The sequence below is a fragment of the Mirounga angustirostris genome, unplaced genomic scaffold (assembly GCF_029215605.1).
Source record: "Mirounga angustirostris isolate CCGP_5_RB_7025 unplaced genomic scaffold, mMirAng1.0.hap1 SCAF_8, whole genome shotgun sequence".
NCBI lineage: Eukaryota > Metazoa > Chordata > Mammalia > Carnivora > Phocidae > Mirounga > Mirounga angustirostris.
This window is the reverse complement of record NW_026991716.1, coordinates 116842873-116865064: the sequence shown is the minus strand read 5'-3', so window position 1 is coordinate 116865064 and position 22192 is coordinate 116842873.

Below are 22192 nucleotides of genomic sequence, written 5' to 3'. Positions count from 1 at the left end.
AGAGAGAGAGCGTGTGCACAAGTAGGGGGAGGGGCAGAGGAAAAGAGAGAATCCTAAGCAGGCTCCACACCCAGCACAGAGCCCAATATGGGGCTCGATCTCACAACCCTGAGATCATGACTTGAGCTGAAATCAAAAGTTGGACACTTAACCTACTGAGCCACCCAGACGCCCCTTAACTCACAAATATTTTTGAGTGAGAAAGTTCTAGAACCTATAAAATTCAAGACCTTACACTTTTTTTAAAAGATTTTATTTTTAAGTAATCTCCACACCCAACATGGGGCTCAAACTCACAACCCCAAGATGAAGAGTCACATGCTCTACCAATGGAACCAGCCATTGGCCCTAAAACCTTACACTTTTATTTATACATGTTTTAATAATTTACATGTGAGAGCCATATCTGTTAAGTAAATTATGAGAACATTTTTCAACAATCCAACTTTTTAAAGCTATATATTTGTTGATTTCTGCTTCATTGAACTTAATGACAGAAAATATTCCCCAAATCTTCACTTTATGTATATGATCTCATTTACTCTTCACATCAGACCTCTGAGGTAGTTAGAATCTTCCCTGCCCTACATGTAAGTAGGGAAACCAAGATTTTGAAGGTAGAGTAATTTGTCCTAGTGCACATGACCAGTATACATCAGCACTTGGTTGTAAATGGAGGTTGTCAGACTCCACGGGGAAGTCTCCGAAGTACTGGATCTCAGTTGCTGTGTAGAGGAAGCCAGTAAATGCTTATTGTTGGAGACTCCAGCACAAGCTAGAATAAAGAAGCAATTTAGATGTACGTACAACCACACTCAGACTAGAAAGATCTAATATGTCTTTAATGCAACAGGCACCTAAATAAAATGAAATATAGGTGACTTAAAAAATTTTTTTTAAGCTGGTAACTTGTTTGTCCCATAATTATTTTGGTAAATCTTTACTCCAAACTCTAATTCTTACATTTTCTCAAATAATAGATTCTGTGGAATCAAAGTAATACGTGTACAGTAACATATTATTCAAGAAACAGGCGCCATTCCAGTCATATAAAAGATAATAAAAACATCAAGAGTCACGTCAATCAAAAGGCTCTGTTGACTGGCAAACTCAATCTATGGATGGACCCAATTATCTGCAGGAGAATTGATGTCAGCATCATTTAGGGGTTAACAATGGACCAACTAGGCAGGAGCAGACAGCTACTCTCTGTAGAGACCCAGAAAGCAAACTTGGTAATGAGGCACTTCATTCATCGTATCCTTCTGCTCTAATTATTAAAGTGAATAGGAAATAGTTTAAGTTAAGGCGGGAACTGGATAACATAAAAACATTTGTTTTGTAAACACAAAGAATGCTTTTTTTCTAATGATCCTCTTCAAATCTACATCAGACATATGTTCTCTGCATACTGTTTCCTCAAGTTGCTCTTCTAACACCTCAAATTCATTCGATTATGGTTGGGTTCTTTTTGTTATCCCAAAAAGGGAGGGTAAGACTGCTAAGAGTCTACAATTTTAATTTCTACTCTCAACCTAAAAAAGGTGGGGGGAGGGGCACAGGTACGTATATAACCACAGTACATGGTCCACCTCCATCAATTACATCAAAATGGCCCAAATATATATACCGCAGTGCTGTTTCTTAAAGTACTGAACAATCTAATTTTACTTACTCTAGTTCATTTTTTTCTTAATTCATCACTTGATCCTTATCAAGAATTGTGAAAGAATATGGTAGAAGAAAGTGCAGGAATGGTTGGTTTGTACAACCTTTATGTAAGTAAATGCATATATTGCCAGTCATTTAAAATTGCCTGGAATGGAAATTATTTGCTTAATGAAGATAAAGAAAAAATAAAGTCCAGAAGGAGGAAAGAGCAAGAAGGTGAAAATAACTGTTGCCAGAACAAAAATTAACTGAAGCTTGAGAAAAGCAGTCATGAGACCAAAGGAAGATTCCCTGGAGAAAAGTGTGGTCGCTTCAGTTCGGTTTTTCAGTGTTTTCAACTGACAATCAGTAGTTAATTTTTTTTTCTATTAAATTTGTTCACAGGGCCATTTTATATAAATGTTTCACACAATTTTTTCTGAGCTATGGTTCTTCAATTTAAAGTAAATGGAAGATGGTTAAAGCATGGTAATGTTTTTAACCATCCCTGCCTGGTCTACTGAAGTTAATGTTCAGAAGTATCCGCAGATGCTACTTTTAGCAACTAAATATTTCCATGGTGGTAAAGAAATGTCAGTAAAATCTATGTACTTTAAGAACATTAAATTCTTATTATACTTATCATGTGTGCAGGCAGAGTACATAATAAACTAGTCTATAGCAGCTGTAAATTTCTGAGGATTTATCTAACCACAAATACATTGAAATGGGGAAATAGGGCTATATTAAACCATGCAAGATGCTGCTGGAGCTTTGCCATTTCTGCAACATCCTGTAATTAATTTATCATGACAGGTCTGGCAAACTGAAACATCCAATACACTTGCGACAGACTGTTATACCATAGTTGCTGGAGATCCTGCAGTCACATAAAGTGAAGGTAGATTTTTCTTTCAAATGTGAATATAGTACTGTTGTATTTAGCATGCCCTATAGCCGAGGACAGACTTGTTGTCACCTTTGAATTTCAAAAAAGAAGAACATCTAGAATATAGAGCAGATCCTGGGCTGAGATAAGGAGTTTAGTCTGTTCTCTGCATTTTGTGGTCTTTTCCTGAAGAGGGATGGCCCTGGGTAGGAGACTGATACAGTCTGGTCAGCCCTTCCCATGCATGCATGCCTGCTGCTAGATATGATGGGTTTCTCTCCTAGGAGGTTTGAAGGTCACTTCCCTCCTGGGAGTCTCTTGGACACATCCTCTTCCTGAAGAGAAGCTCACAAGACCACCTCTTCCATCTCGGTGTCCTCCTCTTCCGGAAGTCACAGTCCTGCCATTTTGTAAACCTAGAGCACAGATAAATTCATAATTTATCCCTGCTCCAACACCCTCCAATCTAGAGAAAGAAAATAATGTAATAATGGGTTGGGGATTTTTGCCAGAATAGACTTTCTTATAAAACAGTGAGATCCAGGGTACCTGGCTGGGTCAGTCTCGATAGAGCATGTGACTCTTGATCTCAGGGTTGTGAGTTCGAGCCCCACATTGGGTGTAGAGTTTACTTTAAAAAATACTAATAAATAAACTCTGAAAAAAACACAATGAGTTCTTTGTCAGTTTGTATCAGTGTGAAAGAATGATCCCCTCTTCACTTGATGTGTCATCTGATACAGGTGTTACCGTGGTTGATGCTAAGGGTAGATCTTAGTAAACAAGGCTTCTTGCTGGAGGAGTAGAGAGATACCACCCCTGAAACATGAAATCTACATTGTTGTTTTATTTTTTAAAGATTTTATTTATTTATTTATTTGACAGAGAGATAGCGAGCACAGGAACACAAGCAGGGGGAGTGGGAGAGGGAGAAGCAGGCTTCCCGCTGAGCAGGGAGCCTGATGCGGGGCTCTATCCCAAGACCTTGGGATCACAACCTGAGCCGAAGGCAGATGCTTAACAGCTGAGCCACCCAGGCGCCCTACATTGTATCCATGTCCACAGCCTTGCCCATGTCCTTTGGAAGGTCAGAGTTCCTCAGACCACAAACAAGAGGACCCAAGGGGGTCTTCCTTGAATCTGAAGGTCTCAGTGAGAGGGGATAGGCCCCAGGTGGTAGAAGGTAAGATGGGTGTTGCTCAACAGAAACAGTTAAGAAGCCAGGCAAAGAGAGGTTCCAGTTCCAGCCCAGAGGCTAACTGTAAACACTTTATGCTCTTTGTATTTTCTCTGGTGATTGTTTCTCTCTTGATCCTTGCCTTTGAAAATGGATCCTATCTCAGAGGACCTGAGAAGCTTGTGCTTGGGCCTAAGTTTAAAAACAAACAAACAAACAAAAAATGGCTTTCCCCAAACTGAATAACCTGAGGGAAAGTGAACGAGAGAGAGAATGCAGGAAAGCATTTGTACCCTTCCAACACCACCCCCCACCACACCCTCCGATGCCTGAAAAGTTCGCTTCAGAGCTCTTCTGTGTAAAACTTTGGAAATGGGATGGAGAGTATGTATGTGTCCAAAAAATAAAACAAAGACCCTTCTTTTATACACCCCGGTTAGGTAACTTGTCCGGGATCACAGAAAGCAAGGGCAAAACTCTGCCGTCTGCTGATTCCCCTGCTTCTGCTGCTGTTTAGTTGGTAACATTCTTACTTCACTTAAAAGCTGCATTACTGGGGCGCCCGGTTGGCTCAGTCCATAAAGCACGTGACCCTTGATCTCAGGGTTCTGAGTTTGAGCCCCACGTTGGCTGTGGAGCCTACTTAAAAAATAACAAAACTTAAAAAGCTGCATTACTAAATCCTAATTCTGAAAATGCTCTAAATCTTCTCAACCTCATGCACAACTAAGAGTAAACATCCCATGTAGAGTATGGTCTACATTCAGATAAATCCCCTTTAAAACTAGGTTATTGGGCGCCTGGGTGGCTCAGTTGGTTAAGCGACTGCCTTCGGCTCAGGTCATGATCCTGGAGTCCCGGGATCGAGTCCCGCATCGGGCTCCCTGCTCGGCGGGGAGTCTGCTTCTCCCTCCAACCCTCCCCCCTTTCATGCTCTCTCTCTCTCAGTCTCTCTCTCTCAAATAAATAAATAAAATAAAATAAAAATCTTAAAACTAGGTTATTACAAGTGATGAATTTGAATGAGTCAGGGTTGGAAGAAGGTAAGAGTCTGGAGAATTGACATTTTCATACATGCATGGAAAGAGGTTTTTTTAATTTTTGTGTGTTAACTTTCTATCTTGACAACTGGATAGAGAGAGGGGCTAATTCTCTTCACATATATCAAAAGCTGGAGTTATTAACTACGTTCCTAAGTACATTTTTATAATTCAGGATCATCAATAGTTTTAACACTTTTAATGTTTCTTGAAGGGGTGTGTGCACGTGCACACACTTATTCAACAACGTGTGATTGAGCGCCTGGTTGTCAAGCATTGAACAAGAGCTGGGTGGGCAGTTGAACCAGGAGCCTTAACTTCTCTCACCTTGAAAATGTCACATATTTTATTGCCATTGTCACCCCACTATGGTTTTCAGAGGACCTCGCCAAACATTACCAAATTTGTGCCTTATAACAAACTTCATTACACAGAAAAGGCATGATTCTTCCATTTTTCAAACCAGTCACCAGAAGGTTAAATGATTGGCCCAACAACTGTTGATCAGAGTTCAGCTCTCCTCCTCCCAGTGTTGTGTTCTTTCCAACCAGGAAAACTTCTCCCTGACATTTGAAAAATGTGGAAATAAATTATGTGGAAAGCCAGCAAATGTCTATTATACAAGAGGCAACTATAAATTAATAAGACTAATTCAGATGTGTCTTTTGGAATCAAGTGATGATCCCTTTCTGTAGTCAGCTATCAGGTGTTTGTGTTTTTGCTGCCATCCTGTATTTGTAGATTTTAAATGTGAGAACTTAAAAAATGAAGTTAGCCCAAAAAAAGCATGTAAAATATTTTTCAAACTATGTTTTAAAGTCGAAAGAGGCGGAAGGTGTACAGAAAATGCCAGAGTCCCTTTTCCAAAACCTTTTCGTGAACCAAGTAAAACAAAATCATTCCGTGCATTGTATATTTAAGGCAAATGACTATTGTTCATATAAATTACACTTTCTATTAAAGCAGTAATTTCCCGTTTGACCTAAAACTTCATTAGATCAACTGACCAACTTGGAGGTACCATGGAATATTTCATAAAATGCAAACCTGGCGAATCAAACCTGCTTTTTTTTTTTTTTTAAAGATTTATTTATTTATTTGAGAGAGTGAGAATGAGAGAGAGAGAGAGAGTACATGACGGGGGGAGGGTTAGAGGGAGAAGCAGACTCCCCGCTGACCAGGGAGCCCGATGCGGGACTCGATCCTGGGACTCCAGGATCACGACCTGAGCCGAAGGCAGTCGCCCAACCGACTGAGCCACCCAGGCGCCCTCAAACCTGCTTGAAACCACTGGTGTCCCCATCCACTGCACTAAATCCACTCAGCTTTTCCTGTTTGCTTAGAATAATGACTAAATCAAGTCCTGTGCTCTGATCACAGGAAACTCTCAAATGAAATTCAGTCACCTCAGAAGTGACAGCAAAAGTAAGAGACTGGATTGGGGCGCCTGGGTGGCTCAGTGGGTTAAGCAGCCAACTCTTGGTTTCTTTCGGCTCAGGTCATGGTCCTCAGGGTTGTGAGATCGAGCCTTGAGTCAGGCTCTGCGCTCACTGGGGGTCTGCTGGAGACTCTTTCTCCCTCTCCCTCCGCCCCTCACCCCCAGGTATGTGCGCACTCTATCTGTAATAATAAAAAACAAAACAAAAACAATAAAAACACTTGGTTGTCATCTGGAAATCCAAGCAGCGAAGCCCAGCACAGACCCCCATGCTCTGTCCTCTGCGGCTTCTCCGTTTTGTGATTCACGTATAGGTCCTCCTCACATCACAGGAAGACCACAGTGCTTCCTTCCAAGCACCATTGCTACTTCAAAGCTCTTGGGTTGTAATCTCCACTTGAAAACACGCTTTTCCACACCATGCCCTCCCCAGATACCGCCATTCAGGTTTCATCACGATTGTCATATGCACCAAGATTCCTTTTCTCTTTAGTGACCCCCTCAACTGTGTTCTCATAGTGTCCTAAAAATGTCTGCCAAAACACTTAGCACCTGATACTGAAACTGAGTCTGTTGATCAATGTATTATCTCCTATTTCTTGTGTGACTGAGATAATTCTTATAAATCTGTGTTTGTGCTCAATATCACAGGATGTTCCCAAGCGGAATATAATCTTTTTAAAAATTGCGGGGATCGGGAATCTATGGAAGGAATCTAAGGAAATGTCATTAGTTTTTCTGTAGCACCTTTCCATGGTCACATAGCAGTCTTTTGTCTTTTTTCATTCTCTCTTCCCTTTCTCACACTCTCCCCTTTTCTTTTTTTCTGGCTCTCTTTTGTCTGCTTCGCTGCCTGACATCAGCCAGTGGCATTCACTGAATTCAGCCTTAAACATTAAAACCATGACTGATCACCATCTAAATGTGCTCCCAAAGCCAGGGAATCCAAGATGGAGGACCCATCCAGGCAGTGACTTCTACTCAAGCCCCCGGGTGCATTCTGAGCAATACTATATTTACATAAAAACACAATCTTAAAATGTGGATGGAGCCTTCCTGTTACGGCTTTAACTTTTTTTATTGAGGCAAATTATCCAGAAGATTAAATCTGATTTGCATAATATTTTGCATTCCCATTCATCTGAGGGTAAAAACCCTTCAGAAGGCTTCTAAAATTTGTGTATGTCTGAGCCCTGTTGCCTGTGAATCTGGTATCTCGACCACTCTTTTCTTAAAACTTCAGTAGATTTCTGAGAGAAATGATTCCTAGATTCACAAACAAACGTCCATGCTATGACTGTTGCTAAGTCTGAGCCACTTCCCTTGAGGACTCACAGCTTCATGTTATCTATTTTCATGCCTGTAAGTGAATCCAGTCATTTTCATCACCCATATTTTTATCATCTAAAAAAACCCTAAACACTTCCAACAACTCTTTGTTCAACAGGCCAGCCGTGTTTACCTAAAAAGTCTCAGGAGCTGCCTGGAGACCCTGAGGCAGAGGTGCCGAAGTCACACACAGACCTGGCTTTCTGGGATGCCACATCTTTCGGCACGGGTCCAGCTAAAGCAGGTCTGCTTATGGTCATGACACTGTGCACTCAGATCTCTAGGGGACTGAACTTCAGGGTGCTGTTGAACCCCTTTACCTTTTACTCTTGATGTGCTTTCAACTTTTGATCTTCTCATTCTCCTTAGGATTAGTGTAAGTACTCCTGAGTGTAAACAAGAGTCTGGTCAGCTTCTTGAGAATGTGGGCCATTGTGGGTAACCTCGCTATGACACTGTCTACACAGCCAGGGACATATGATTTTGACATCTATCCTATTAAATAAATTCCTCTTCAGCACTACTGGATTATTTCGCTCAAAAATTTATGGAACCATTTTAGTAGGCTGTATCCATTAAATTCACAAAATAGTTGTCATTATTCCCATTCACTTTGTCCTATGCACAATGTAGCAGGAAAAGGAAAAGTATTTATTATTGTAACTATTCATGATTGTAGGCTAATTTTAATAATAGTTACCATTCACTGAGCACAGGCTAGGTACGAGGCTCCTTGTATGCATTATCTCATTTAATTTTCGGGATGCCTGGGTGGCTTAGTCGGTTAAGCGTCTGCCTTAGGTTCAGGTCATGTTCCCAGGGTCCTGGAATCGAGTCCTGCATTGGGCTCCCTGCTCAGTGGGGGGTCTGCTGTTCCCTCTCCCTTTGCCTGACACTCCCCCGCTTGTACTCTCTCTGACAAATAAATAAAATCTTTATAATTTTACAAAAAAAACCTTAAAAGGTAGATCTTATTATTACTCCCATTTAAAACAAAACGAAAACCCTCAAGTTCAGAAAGGTAATGCGCTGTGTCTCAGATCACACAGCTTGTAAACCAGGGTATCGGGATAATTAGATAAGAAAGTTAAACATTTACCATTTTCCAAATGTCTAATGCCTTTTGCAGAACAACCTTCGACAAAATAGGTTGATCAAAAAGGAATCTCGAGTTTTCATATTGCCCGGGAAATAATCACATCAAACTTTAGCATTTAAGTAAAATGGGTTTCCAAATTTCATATGCTACAGTGACATTATCCTGGTCCAAAAGGAATGGCTAATAAAAGACCACCACCAATACATTTCAAACCCTTGTGGGAATTGTGTCTGTTGGGGTCGCTTTGGGGGTGAAAGAAGACGTTTGTGTGTGACATTCCTTCTCGGTGCTTCCCCTCTCCAGTCTCCCTTCACTACCCTGGGGAGACACGGCCGGCCCATCCCGTTCTCACGGCCCCTGGGACACCTGAGTCATGAGGCCATCTCGTCGTCAGTGTGACTGCTGTCTACTTGCTTGTCACCGTCATTGATTCTGAGGCTTTACCACGGTGCCCAGCACCTTAGAGGCACGTTCAGTACTGAACAAGGCAGATCACAGGTCCGAAGGCTTATTTTCTGTACATCGATAATTTGAGGACGAATTGTATGTAGGGATATTACCATATCATGGCAAATACTCAGCAGTAGCCACCATTACAAATTCCTGTGTATTTTTCTATTTCCTCTAGTAAATGTATTTCTTCTCCCCTTTCTCCCCCCTCCTCCCACCCTTCCAGGCCTTAGCTCCTAGCACTGGCTTTTAAACTTCCATTCTCTTTATTTACAGTCAGAATTGTTTGCAATACTCCACACCTTCTGGCTTCCAGCTGGTACTTGTATTCAGGGGCAAACAAAAGCAAGACAAACACATCCTGCATCTGTACCTGGAAACAGCCTCAACTCCAGGTGCTTGAAAGGACTCCCTGGGGCACCTGAAATTCAGGTGGGGCCTGAGCAGTGTTTCAAGTCCAGCCCGCCCGTAATTCCCCTTTCCTCTTTGCTGCGGGGCAGCGAAGAGCAGGGTGTGCAGAGCGGCTGGCTGGAGTTCCACCGGCTGGGCAGCCGTGAGGGGCAGGCTGGCCTTCCCAAGTATGTTCAGCCTTAGCTTGGCTGAGGTCACAGCCAGAGGACGTCACGGGTCTACCACTGTTTCCCAAAGAGCGTTTTCCTCCTGGGCTGACGGGCAAAATCCCACTGCCTGTGGTTTTTCTCCTGAACTGCTGCGCTGTGGACAGTCGATGGAGCCAACCCTTTGCGAACCAACGCACTCAGCTGCTCTGGGCCGGATTGGGGTGCGTGCTCAGGGGGCTCGGACTCTCCCTGTCCCTGCTCAGGGTTACCTTGTAGCACCCATGTATCTCAAGGCATGTCAACACTTCCATTACATGCTCTCTTGTCACTGATTCATAACATCAGCACAAATAACCACCTGGCCTTCATCCTGGCAGGAAGAAAAAGATGCAGATAGCATAGTTGACAAGAAGGTAATGTGTGTGAGTCGTTCGGTATTAGCTAATTATTTTCTCACTGGGAGAACCAGATACACTGTGGCAACACCTTCTCTGGCCCCACAGCTTTAAAACATTCCTAACTGGAAAATGGATATGAATCCGAGAGGAGGGAGGGCAGGCGAAGCGGCCTTAAAAAAGAAAGATGTCTTCTTTTGGTGTTTTGCTTGTGTTCCTTTCTGCCAAGAAATGAAGAAAGCTCCATAACACCTTACACAACACTTCCCGTTTTCTTAATTCTTCTAGAATTCTTTTATTTAAAGTTCAGTTTTAAAAATTGGCAAATCAAGTAAGAAGGAAGTCCGTTTCCTTATGGCACAGCTTAATAAGAGACCCAGGATAAAAACTCAGAATCTTCATTCCCAGGACGATTGGGGATGGGAGGGGGTCGGGGGTGGGGGGGAACTTTACAAGGTTTATGCAAAACTTCAAAGAAAGCCCCTCCCTGCCCACCCCTCCCCCCTTGCGTGGGTGTTTCCTTCATCCCACTACCACCAGTGTTGGTTTTTATGTGAGCATAATTGTGCTTTTGTCTTGGAGTTGGCTCACCTCACTACACTCCAGCCTGAGATCCCCTGGCCTGGAGCCCAGGGTGGGGCTTTGCCCTCAGAACTGTAAATAATGGTAATTACCTTTACAGACTTAAAAAAAAAAAAAATTATTTTCCCAAGGCCAAGAATATCCAAAGTCTAGAGCATTCTGTATAACCCCTTGTGCAAAAATCTGTTAGAATAAGTGTGGTGATTAAGAAGAGTATCACCCTCATGGAGTGACCAAAAGGAAAAGAAAGGCTCCGGCACTCAGCTGCCCCTGGGTCCCTCTGGGTCTGTGAGTTCTCTTCTTCCACTGTCGTGGCAACGTAAGTCCACATAAAAGGAGTAAATATTGAAGTAGAATTTAGGATTTGTTCTCACCACCCCCACAGAAGATTTTATGAATTGGTCCGGAGCAAACGCCTATTCCCTATGCCAGCTAGAAACTCCCACGGAGAAGGGTTCTGCTGCCGGACTTCCAGACTATGTCATTTCTGAGGCATGACTTCCTACAGTATCACTGTCTGGTTGACAGCACCTATTGTTCTGATTAAGTTGACATACATCCAAGCTTTTGCCTCATTAGATTATCACCATGGTGCCGAGGCTTTAAATTCTGCATAATCTTGGTATTTTATTTCATACGCCATCGCTAGCAGCTGCTATCCATCTTTAAGATCAAAGCAATTATTGAAAATGCAAAATTTTAAAATGCAAAAGCTTTTGGCCACATGGCTATACCAAGACTCCTATAGAAGTTCTGATATACGAATGAGAGAGATTGGCTTCCAGGCCACAGAGTTCCTTTGATTATTTTACTTCCAGATTAACTGGTTTGAGGGTGGAGACCAGAACATCTGGACAGATGCCCTCAACCTAGCATGGACTCATGTCAAAGCCCATGTCGAGGCCAAAGCCCCAGAGTAGGGAGCTCCTGGGGCATGTGTGGTAACTGGAAATTTACTAAGACTCCCGAAGTGTCAGAGTTGTCTGCATGTCATTTTTTCCATTTGAAGTCAAACCATTGCTCTATGACCATGAGGGTTAAGGAGGTCATGCTCTGTGCTCATATCATGGTGTTCTAGGCATTCAAATTATTAAAAATGTTCATCTGTGAGGTTCCTGGTGCTGAGATGAGGTGACTTATACTACACCTACCAGAACAAAAAGCCATCTGACCCACAAAACTATCACTTCATTAGCATTCTCTCTTCCTTGGCTCCAGGCTCTGTGGAGGGGTCCACCGCTGGGCTCAGGAGGACAGTAACAAACTTCCCTTCTCGCTGGAGGGCTCACAGTTGAGGAGGTAATTCCTCCTTTGCACTTGGCCTTGTTCCAAATGTTCAGATCTTGTGGAGGTTCTGAGAGCGATTCACACCACCCTCACGATGTTTGTTCTTGTCGTTTGTTAAACATTGCCCTGTCCCTGTGTGATCTCTCAATTCATCCCCCCCCATGAAAGCTCCAAAGACAGCCCCTATGCAGATGACCTGCCTGTCTGAACTCTACACAAATTCAGCTCCTCCAAGGGGACTCCCCACATGGTTCACATCCTTGTGCACAACTATGAAAAGTCACCCCACGGAGATGCTGTGGGAGTTGTCGTGGGGGAAACAAACAAACCAGCTCAGAACCAGTGAGGCAAGGCTGCCCAGTTCGCCATCTTGGGGAGTTGTTTTTGTTTTTTTTTTTAAAGATTTATTTATTTATTTATTTATTTATTTATTTATTTATTTATTTATTTATTTATTTGAGGGAGAGTGAGTGCGTGAGAGAGAGAGAGCATGAGGGGGGAGGGCCAAGGGGAGAAGCAGACATCCCACTGAGCAGGGAGCCCAATGTGGGGCTTGATCCCAGGACCCCGGGATCATGACCTGAGCTGAAGGCAGACGCCTAACCGACTGAGCCACCCAGGCGCCCCTTTCTTAGGAAGTTTTAAAATTAGGCTGCATGGCAGTGTCTTCTTTCTGCCGCTTACCCTCTGGAACAGCTTGTTAGATGGTGAGGGGAAAAAGCTGAGGGCAAACAGGAATTGGTTTTCTAGGTCAGGTACAAGACCCACTGCACACCTCAAGGATCCAGCCCACGATGTCACTCCCATTCTAGAAGAGTGTCCATCACACACAGTCTCTATCTGGGTGTCTCTCAGTCCAAGAGGAATACCCCAGCCCTGGCAACAGCACTGGAAAGGCCCAGTGATAATTCTCCAAAACTTTTGTCTAAAATTGTTGCGCTACTTCTTTCACCAACGTGAACACTGGCTTGAAGCTGTTGCCATCCATTTCGGTTGAATTTCTTCAGAACAGACAGAGGGGCAGGAATTATTTGCTAAGCCATGGTGCTTGACTCGGGCTCCTCTAGGGGAAGAAAGGGTTAAGTCCTCTGGGTAAAACATTGTCAATCACTGGTGCCTGCCACCGAGATGGAAAACAAGCTGCACCTGTACACGGGCAATTTAGCAGATTCTGGTCAGCTATTTTTCTCTGGTGCTTTGTTCTGCAGCTGCCTCCGTGCTTTGGATGCAGGTGGAGACATGGACTTTGCTATCTATAAAAAAATTTAATGGTGAAGATCAACTTCCGCTTCACCTCCCCAGGGATCAAAGTTTGGGGCTTTTTTTTTCTTCCTTGCCCTGAAAGACTAGCAGAGCAAAGCTCAGTGCAGACAATGGGTATGTTGTTGAGATGCCCAATCTCCCCCAAAAAAGTAGCAGACCTTTCGTGGGTTATAATTTTTTCTTCCCAATTTGAAGGATGTAACGGAAGCGGGGAGACGAATGCCTCCACAGGGTGAGGTCAAGCATCTGCGGGAAGGAGGGCTAGCCATGACAGCTGGGGAACCTCGTTACTGACACTGCATTTCCCGTCAGCCACCATCAGCCTCCTGACAGGGAGCCAGTGGAGACAACGTGGAAGTGACAGGCTCTGCACCTGGGAGTGGGACGGATGCCCTGACATCCATACAGCCTCATCTCTTAGAAACTGTGTGTCACAAATCTAGTATCTGGTCAGATTACTGGCCATGACACCATCAATGTCCAGTAAAATGTGTGGGTAGAAAGGCAGGGTCAAAGTCAGGCACACTCTGGATTAGCTACTACAGGAAACTCGAGGGGCATGCCTCAGCGATGACATTATCAAGTCCTTGTATTAATTCAGCATTTACTGAGTACCAGGTGCCAGGCACAGAATTAGTTTACTGGACGTACAGTGGTTTTTATGGACTGAACTGTGTGTCCCCAAAATTCATACATTGAATTCGTAACCCCTAATACATGGGGATGTGACTGTATTTGGAGACTGGGCCTTCGAAGAGGCAAGTAAGTTTACATGAGGCCATTCAGGTGGGTGCTCATCCAGTCGGACTGGTGTCTTCATAAGAAGAAGAAATTTGGGCTCCCAAGGAGACACCAGGGACTCGTGGACGAAGGAGAGACCAAGGTGGGGCAGAGCAAGAGGGCAGCCGTCCACAAGCCAAGGAGAGAGGCCTCAGGAGGACCAAATCTGCTGGTGCCTTGATCTTGGACTTCCAGCCTCTGGGACTGTGAGAAAAGAAACGTCTGTTGCTTTGGTGTTTTGTTATGGCCGCCTGAGCAGGCCACGACAGCGGTGACCAAGACAAAGTCCTCGCCCTCACGGAGCTTGCAAGCCATGGAAGAACTCACAGTCTCATGCCCACATAAGCAAAGGAAAAAGGGAGGTGACTGGAGGCCCTTTGAAACACTGCCTAGATAGCCAGAGGCAGTAAAAGAGCCAGGACCAGGAATTCCAGCTAATATCTGGGTGGATTTTGTTATGGTCCACATGGCCATTACCCTTAATTTCTGAATTGAGAGTGAAACAGTATTATCACTCTGCTCCCACATGAGAAAGCAAGAAGTCCTGCACTGATCATGCCGTGGGGGGTGGGAGGAAGTCTCACACATCTGACCCAAAAGGTTCAATGCAAAAGAACCGTGGGGCTAAATACACATCACGTGCAGACACATCACAAATATGTGGGCTTCAACATTACCAGTAGAAGCAGAGGAAATCTGTGTATTTTTATAATCACTACACAGTTGCTTATTTTAGATTGTTTTCTTGAAAGTTGTTAGTTATTTCTTTTTAACCTCACTGCCCCATACTTATTGCCTCAAAGGAGGCATAAGATAAAAATACAGAAGTTGCTACCTGGAGTTCAACAGGTTAAAACGGAGCTGAAAATAGCCCCCAGGCATGTCATAGGGTTGGCTGACTATTGAATTCTCTGATATGTAAGAGAAATGGAAATGTTCTAGTCTGAATAGCTACCAACTGTCCGAGAAGCTTTCCCGTCCCTGGGGAATTTTAAGCAGGGTCACTGAGGGACTGAGTTCAGTGTTCCCAAAGAGAAGTGCAAGGCTGTTGTGTGCTGACTGAATTAAAACTGTGACAGAATGCAGAATTCCTCTTGTGTGGATAATAGGCTCCTCGTATGTTCAGATACTGTGATTCCGTCCAAATAGGAAAGAGCCCCTGTTGTATAGAAATGGGAGTGGGTAGGGTCTCAAATGAAGGAAGAAGTCACAGCTTACGAGTGGGGCAACTGAAAAGCTCCACCACACACCACTGTGGGATGTGCGGAGACCCAGGACTGGAACCCAGAATGAGGACTGGGTGGAAAGGGTCTGATGCAGGTGACAAGTTAGTCTCCTCTTTGGTCTTAAGTACGGTTGGCAGATAAAGTTGGAGCCTCCCAGTCAAGTCTGAATGTTAGATACACGACAAATTGTTTTTAGTTACAAATATATCTCACGCAACATTTGGACCATGCAATATTTGGGATGTCCTTATACTAGAAAATTCTTTTATATGCATCTGGGATTCAAATTTAAATGAGTGTCCTGTATTTTTTTTTTTTTGGTCTTGTATTTTTTTTTTTTAAAGATTTTATTTATTTATTTATTTTGAGAGAGAGAATGAGAGACAGAGAGCATGAGAGGGAGGAGGGTCAGAGGGAGAAGCAGACCCCCCCCTGAGCAGGGAGCCCAATGCGGGACTCGATCCCGGGACTCCAGGATCATGACCTGAGCCGAAGGCAGTCGCTTAACCAACTGAGCCACCCAGGCGCCCTGGTCTTGTATTTTTATTTGCTAGATCTGGCAATACAATCTTATGGCAGATACCAGCTTCGTTGCAGAAAGGAAGTAAGATTTTTTTCCCTGTTTGTGGCAATGGGCCTAGAGCTGAGTCATGTCATCTGTGAAACTGTACCCATCTTTGGGGGTTAGATCTGAACAATCTCTCTACACAGTATGTGGTACCAGAACCCCCAGCAGGTCTAGAAAGATCAGGAAACCATTCAATGTAAACCTGATCGTTTATCCTTCTTGAGCTCTCTTGGCATTCTAGTCTTTTCTACTCCCTTAGCATCTAATGAAGTCTTCTAGAATTCTAGACTGTCTCAGCTGCTAAGGGGACAAACCTAAGGAAAGGATTTGGAGTCACACTGGCAGAACTGTTAAAAACAAATCCCAGTCCCCCAGGGGACAGCAAGTGCTGAGATCAAGGAGACAAAACTGGAGCCATTTGGCCAGCTTCCCCTTCCTACCTGGGAGGCTGTAGGACTTGTTTCATAGAGGGAAGCAAATGCTTCAAGTGTGAAGAAATCACACAGAATGCAAAGGCTCCCTGGGTTCTGCTGTAGCTGCTGCTTCCATCTCCAGTCAAAGAATTTCTCAATTTGTCAACTGACATTTAGAGAGAACCCAGCAAGTGCCAAGCACTGTGTCAGTCTGGGGATTTAATAGCCCTGGGCATTGCCTGCACCCCAGAGAGCCTCTGGTCTCACAGGAATCCCCATGCTGCTCTTTCATTCAGCCCTGGGCCTTGACCTTGCTGTCCAGCCCACCACCTGCATTACCTCATAGAGGCTCATTCAGTTCTGATCTATTGCCCTTCGGTGTGGGGGAACCAAGGAATGCATTACAGATACTCATATTATGCTTGGGTTCCCTTTAATAATTCACATAAGCCCAGAGTTCTTGACTTTCATTCCAGCTTGTTCACACACCCAGCAGCTCGGCCCACCCCACATCCTAAGGCCATCTAGTTGGTTCCCACATTGCCATGCATGCCAGGTATATTTGAGTTGAATAACCACGTCCAGGGAAACCCCCACTCCCTGTCGCTATCACACTGCCCTATTTTGTGGTCCTTACTGCACACATTACTATCTGCAATTATTTCCTTTGTTTGTATGTTTGTTTATTATATCTTCCGAAATTAGAATGAAAACATCATAAAAGAACTGAACTCATCTTTCATTGGCCATTGGACTTCCAAAGCCTAGAACAGTACTTGACACTGGTAGGCGCTTAACAACTGTTTATTTAATGGATAAGAATCTGACTGAATGAGGGATCAACCAAATTGCCTATTGCAGGCAACCTGTGACACATATGGGGTGGATCCCATGCCCTGGAACCCAACTGCACTTGGGAGATGTTAACTGTGTCTTGTGAGGATGATGAGCACAGGCTCTGTTTTCTCAGGGGCATGTCTAGTACTGTATTTGTCTTCCTTATTGAGGTCAAGGGCACCAGCTGGGCATCTACACTGGGAGCCTGGGAATCAGCTTAGTCTCCTCCTTTTCTGTCTTCTTCCCTCTGCCTTAAAACTATAACCCAGTACTTCTTCTTCCGTTCAGTGGTGAGGACCTAGCAAACTGCCTTTCTGTCTCCATCCCCACCTTCTCCAAGTGTATTAGCCAAGGTTCTCCAGAGAAACAGAACTAACAAGGTCAATAGGATGTATGTGTTCATGTGTGAGCCTGCTTCTCTTGTCCTCCCAAAAAGTTTGAGAGAACCCAGTTCCCTATGTCATGTCCCTTTCTAGCTGAAATACCTAGAGAGGTCACCTCCACACACACCCCCACTTTTATTGACATACAATAGGCATGCAGCACTGTATAAATTTAAAGCATACAGCATAATTACTTGACTTACATATATTGTGAAATGATCACCACAATAAATTTAGTTAACATCCATCACCTTATATAGATACTCAAAAAAAAAAAAAAAAGAAAAGAAAAGAAAAAATATTTTTTCCTTGCATTGAGAACTTTCCGGATTTACTGTCATAGCAACTTACAAATATATCTTACAGGAGTGTTAACTATAGTCATTGTGTTGTGCATTACATTCCCAGGACTAATTTATCTTATAACTGGAAGTTTGTACCTTTTGACCCCCTTCATTGGGGACCTTAGTCTTTTCTCTTAAAGCCTTCTACTGATTGGATGAGGCCACCCACATGATGGAGGGTAATCTGCTTTAGTCAAAGATTTAAACGTTAATCACATCTAAAAAATACCTCCACAGCAACACCTAGACTGGTGTTTGACCAAACATTGGCACCATAGCCCAGCCAAGCTGACACATACAATGAACTGTCACAGATGCCTCTCGGCCTCCATCCCAATCTCCCCCAGTGCACCTTCAGTACTGCGGTGGATGAAAAGCAAAAACTCTAAGACTCCCTTGCAGCTAGGGTTCTTAACAGGGCTGGGACAAGGGGGACACAAGTAAGGCACCTCACGCACAAGATTTAAGGGGACATCAAAAAAATTCAATCCAGACAAATAATGCTAATGTAATATTTTCATAAGTTAAAATGTAATGCACTATTACATTATGTATTACAATATTATTAGTTTCCCTTTTGCCTTTGGCTCCAGTACAGCTTGGCCTGTCACTAGCTTCTTAATCTTATTTGGTTCCACCAATAAGATGCCACTCATATGAAATCCAGAAAGAGAAATGAGATGGAAGATATCTTGCTATGCCAGTTTCTGTTGGCAAGTACAATTATGCTCCAACACCCAGGCACTTGCCGCTATTCGGACTGCAAGGCGTGGGCTGAGGCATGCATGTTCTGCTCTTGCAGATGGAGTGGGTACAGCATTGTTCTAGAAGCACTACTTGCAACAGCAGCTCCTATTACAGCTAGGGTAGGCTCCTCCTGAAATTGACAGTGCTGAACGTGGCCTCCTAATCCTCCCCTTTTTTTACTGAGATAGGGGTACAACTCCCAGGTGGACCATTTTGCAATGTTGTTCATTCCTAGAGGTTGGCCAGGAATCTGCTTCTTCTGCCTTTCCAGCAATGTTAGAAAGAACCCAGATCCCTACATCATGTTCCTTTCTGGTTAAAACACCTAGAAAAGCTGCTGTTTCCTGTGCCTGAACCCCAACCAATGCCATCATCTCTCTCATATTTATCCCATCCCTCCCAGTAGCCCCACCATCCTGCCCTTATTCAGATCCCTTTTAAATCTCCCCCACCCTCTCTAATATGGTTTTCATTTGACCTTCAACTCCCCTTCTTTACATATTCCTTCTTCTGCATTCTCTACTCCCCACCCACAGAGAATTGTCCTCTTCCCTGTGGGTCACACTTTGTCATGTAGTTTCACCCTGTTGCTAAAGATTTGGGTAATATCAGCACATCTTATGGGAAGTCCAATGTCAAAAATCCAATATGGAAGGTCTATAGAATTTCTTTAGATTCTCAAGAAGCTTACATTCATCTCTTACCTTTTATCTCCACCGAATTCTTCATTTCTTGATTTCGCATATTCTGTATACTCTCACAAAGTTTTTTAATGCATGGAAGATCTTACTGAACATTTACATGCAAAGCAAACTCTTTTTAAAAAGTCCTATATCTTCTCTGCCATGCTGCTCAGCAATTCCTGACTTCATCCTTTCTTGTCTATTTGCTGCATGCCCCCAAGAAAGAAAGGAAAACTCTTCATTTTTCTAATTTTCTAAAGCACTTCATTTCTTCTACCCTCTCTGTATAGATTTTGTCCTATTGTCCTACATCCAGTTGGCCAATCAATGTTTTCTTCCTATAAAAAGTCATTACTTCTCAAGGAAGACTTCCTCTAGAGCTTAGTTTGGGAATGGGAGCTGGTAAGAACTAAATTACTGCAGATAAGTGTATCAGGGTACTAGGAGTTCCTGGGAGCAATCTGGAAGAAGAGGTGAGAAAGATGCAGGTGAGGAGAGGACCAGGAAAATGGCTAGAAGCCAGAACACTCCATAAGGGAGTCTGGCCAGTGAGAATGGAGAAAGGAGGTGGGGAAAGGACTTTCAAGAAGAAAAAGGTCTGGTGTTCAACGGAAGCGCCACAGATGGAGATCAGGTAGCATTTCGGAGCACAGGCTCTGAGTCGCAGACCATGCTCAAGATTCATCTCTACCACTAATGAGCTCTGTGACTGGTAAATTCCTCAACTTCTTTTACCTTCTTTCCCTTTTTTTTATAAAATGGGGTAATAATTGTTTTATTTTTTAAGTCTATTTCCCGTGACTCTTGGAGGATTAAATAAGATAATATATGAAAAGTATCTGGCAAAACAAGCCAATTGTCTGGAAATGTTGGCTCTAATTTTGACATAAACAATGTTGAGCAGATGCTATTGTTGCTGCCATGTAAATTGACATCATCTCCCTAAATCTTCAATTTGATGTCTGTGAGTTTGTTCAAGAATATTAAAACAACTGAATTCCCCCATTCTGGTCAAAGCAATCATGAAAACAAGGGCAGGTGAATCCATAAACTGGCCGAATTCAGCAGAAGCAATTGCTCCTGGACACAAGCAGGCAAGCTCCTTGGGAAGTAACTGAAACCTTGGAGTCTGACTTCCTAAGGCTGGAGATGGAGGGAGGGGTCAGTTGCACCAGATCTGAAAGGGTAGGGACAACCCAGCTGTCACCTGAGTTAACTGGGCTTGGAGCAGTCACTACAGAGATGCCACTTCATGGCAGGCCGGGCTGTCCCCTGCCACTTCTTGTGGCTGTCCCTGGCAGCACTGCTGTGTTGAGAAGAACTTTGAAGAGCTGCCCAACCTCAACTTGAGCTTGTAGGACCTTGACTGATTAAGGGCTCCTGTCTTGACCTGGAAATGTTCCATCCATGTCTAGAGTCTAAAGCCCATGGGCCAAACCCAGTCCACCACCTATTTTTGTAGGGCCCATGAGCTCAGAATGCTTTTTCCATTTTCAGATGGCTGAGAAATTTTATAAAAGAAGATTTCATGGCACGTGAAAATGATATGAAAGTCAAATTTCAGTGTTCATAAACGAAGTTTTGAATTTGGTTAACTTAAAAAGTTGTGGGAATCTACTCTATTGCTTTTGTTATTAGAGTGCCTACATAACATTCTAGATTTTATCACTTGGCCCAGAAAGCCAAGTAAAATATTTACTATCTGGCCCTTTACAGAAAAAGTCTGTCACCCCTGTTTTACATAATCCAGAGGAGTCCAAGATATTGCCACACTGTGCCTTCTCCGTCTCCACCTCAAGGCTGTGCTTATTGTTTTTCACTTGATTTTATCACATAGAAGTTGTAGGTGGGAGCCCAAGAGGCCTCTGGCCCGATTTCCTTTCTTTTGGTAGAAAATTTCTTTTTTAAATTGTCCCCTTAGTGACAAGTACGTGGTAAGTCAATAAGGCAGGGCTGTTTTTTTTTTTTTCTTTTATCAAATAGGAAAAATGCATTCGTAGCTCTCATCCTCTTCTGCTTTCATGACTAAAGGATCAGGTAGGCCCACATCATGCTCATGATGCAAGGTTCTCAGTGTTTCTTTTATTTTCATGGTGACTGCCAGGTCTACTTTACCTAGCTTTTATTCTTCTCTTAAAAAAAAAAAAAAAAGATTCCTTATCTGCTCACTACCACCCACCTCTCTTCTCTGACTAATTGCAGACACCTGAAAAGGAGTTGCTTTCACAGTAAGAGCTAGGACTTGGCTATAGTATCTGCCAGTTGGGTAGTGTTCTCATATCGATGGCCTTGCACATCTTCCCCACCCCAGGGAGGTAGGCACCTTCCCCTTCTCCCTGAAGAACCAGGTGCCCTTTCTCTGGAAAAACTGTGTGAACTTTGAATTTTTTCAATGTAATAATTTCCCTGATAATTACATTATAATATCAATGGAGCTTATCTTCATTTCTGATAGTTCTTCAATTGGCACTGACTCCTGCAACTTTCTCTTTCTTGGTCCCACCCCCCTGTCAAGTGCGTGGTTAATCATCTGTTAAATGTGTAAGAGCTTGAATGGAGTTGCCTTTTTAAAAAGGAGCCTGTGGAGATTCTTTCAGAGCAGAGAAAAATCCTTTACAGAATGAATAATAATACCCTAATTATATGTTCTGGGGATTCTAATTTTCTTCTTCAGATTTTCTTAGAGTTTGCACCACAGTAACAACATTCCCTCTTTGAAAACTTCTCTCCCAAAGCCATTCACCAACCATTTACTTCATTTTTCTTAATTGATTTTATAAGAGCAATATAAGCTCTTTTTTGACAAGTCCAATAATAGAGTTATAAAGAAAATCACCTGTCCCTCCTTCCTCCAATCCCGCTTGCTGGGTTAACCAAAGATTGAATCTAGGATTTCTTCCATCCACTTCACTATACTCAGATAGAGGAAAACAAATGTAAAGAGCTGTTTTTTCTATCTTTTACAAAAAAGTAGATGCATATCACTCTAAGGTTATAATCAGTATGTGCAGATCTAATTCATTCTTCTTAGTAGTTGCATGTTACTCCATTG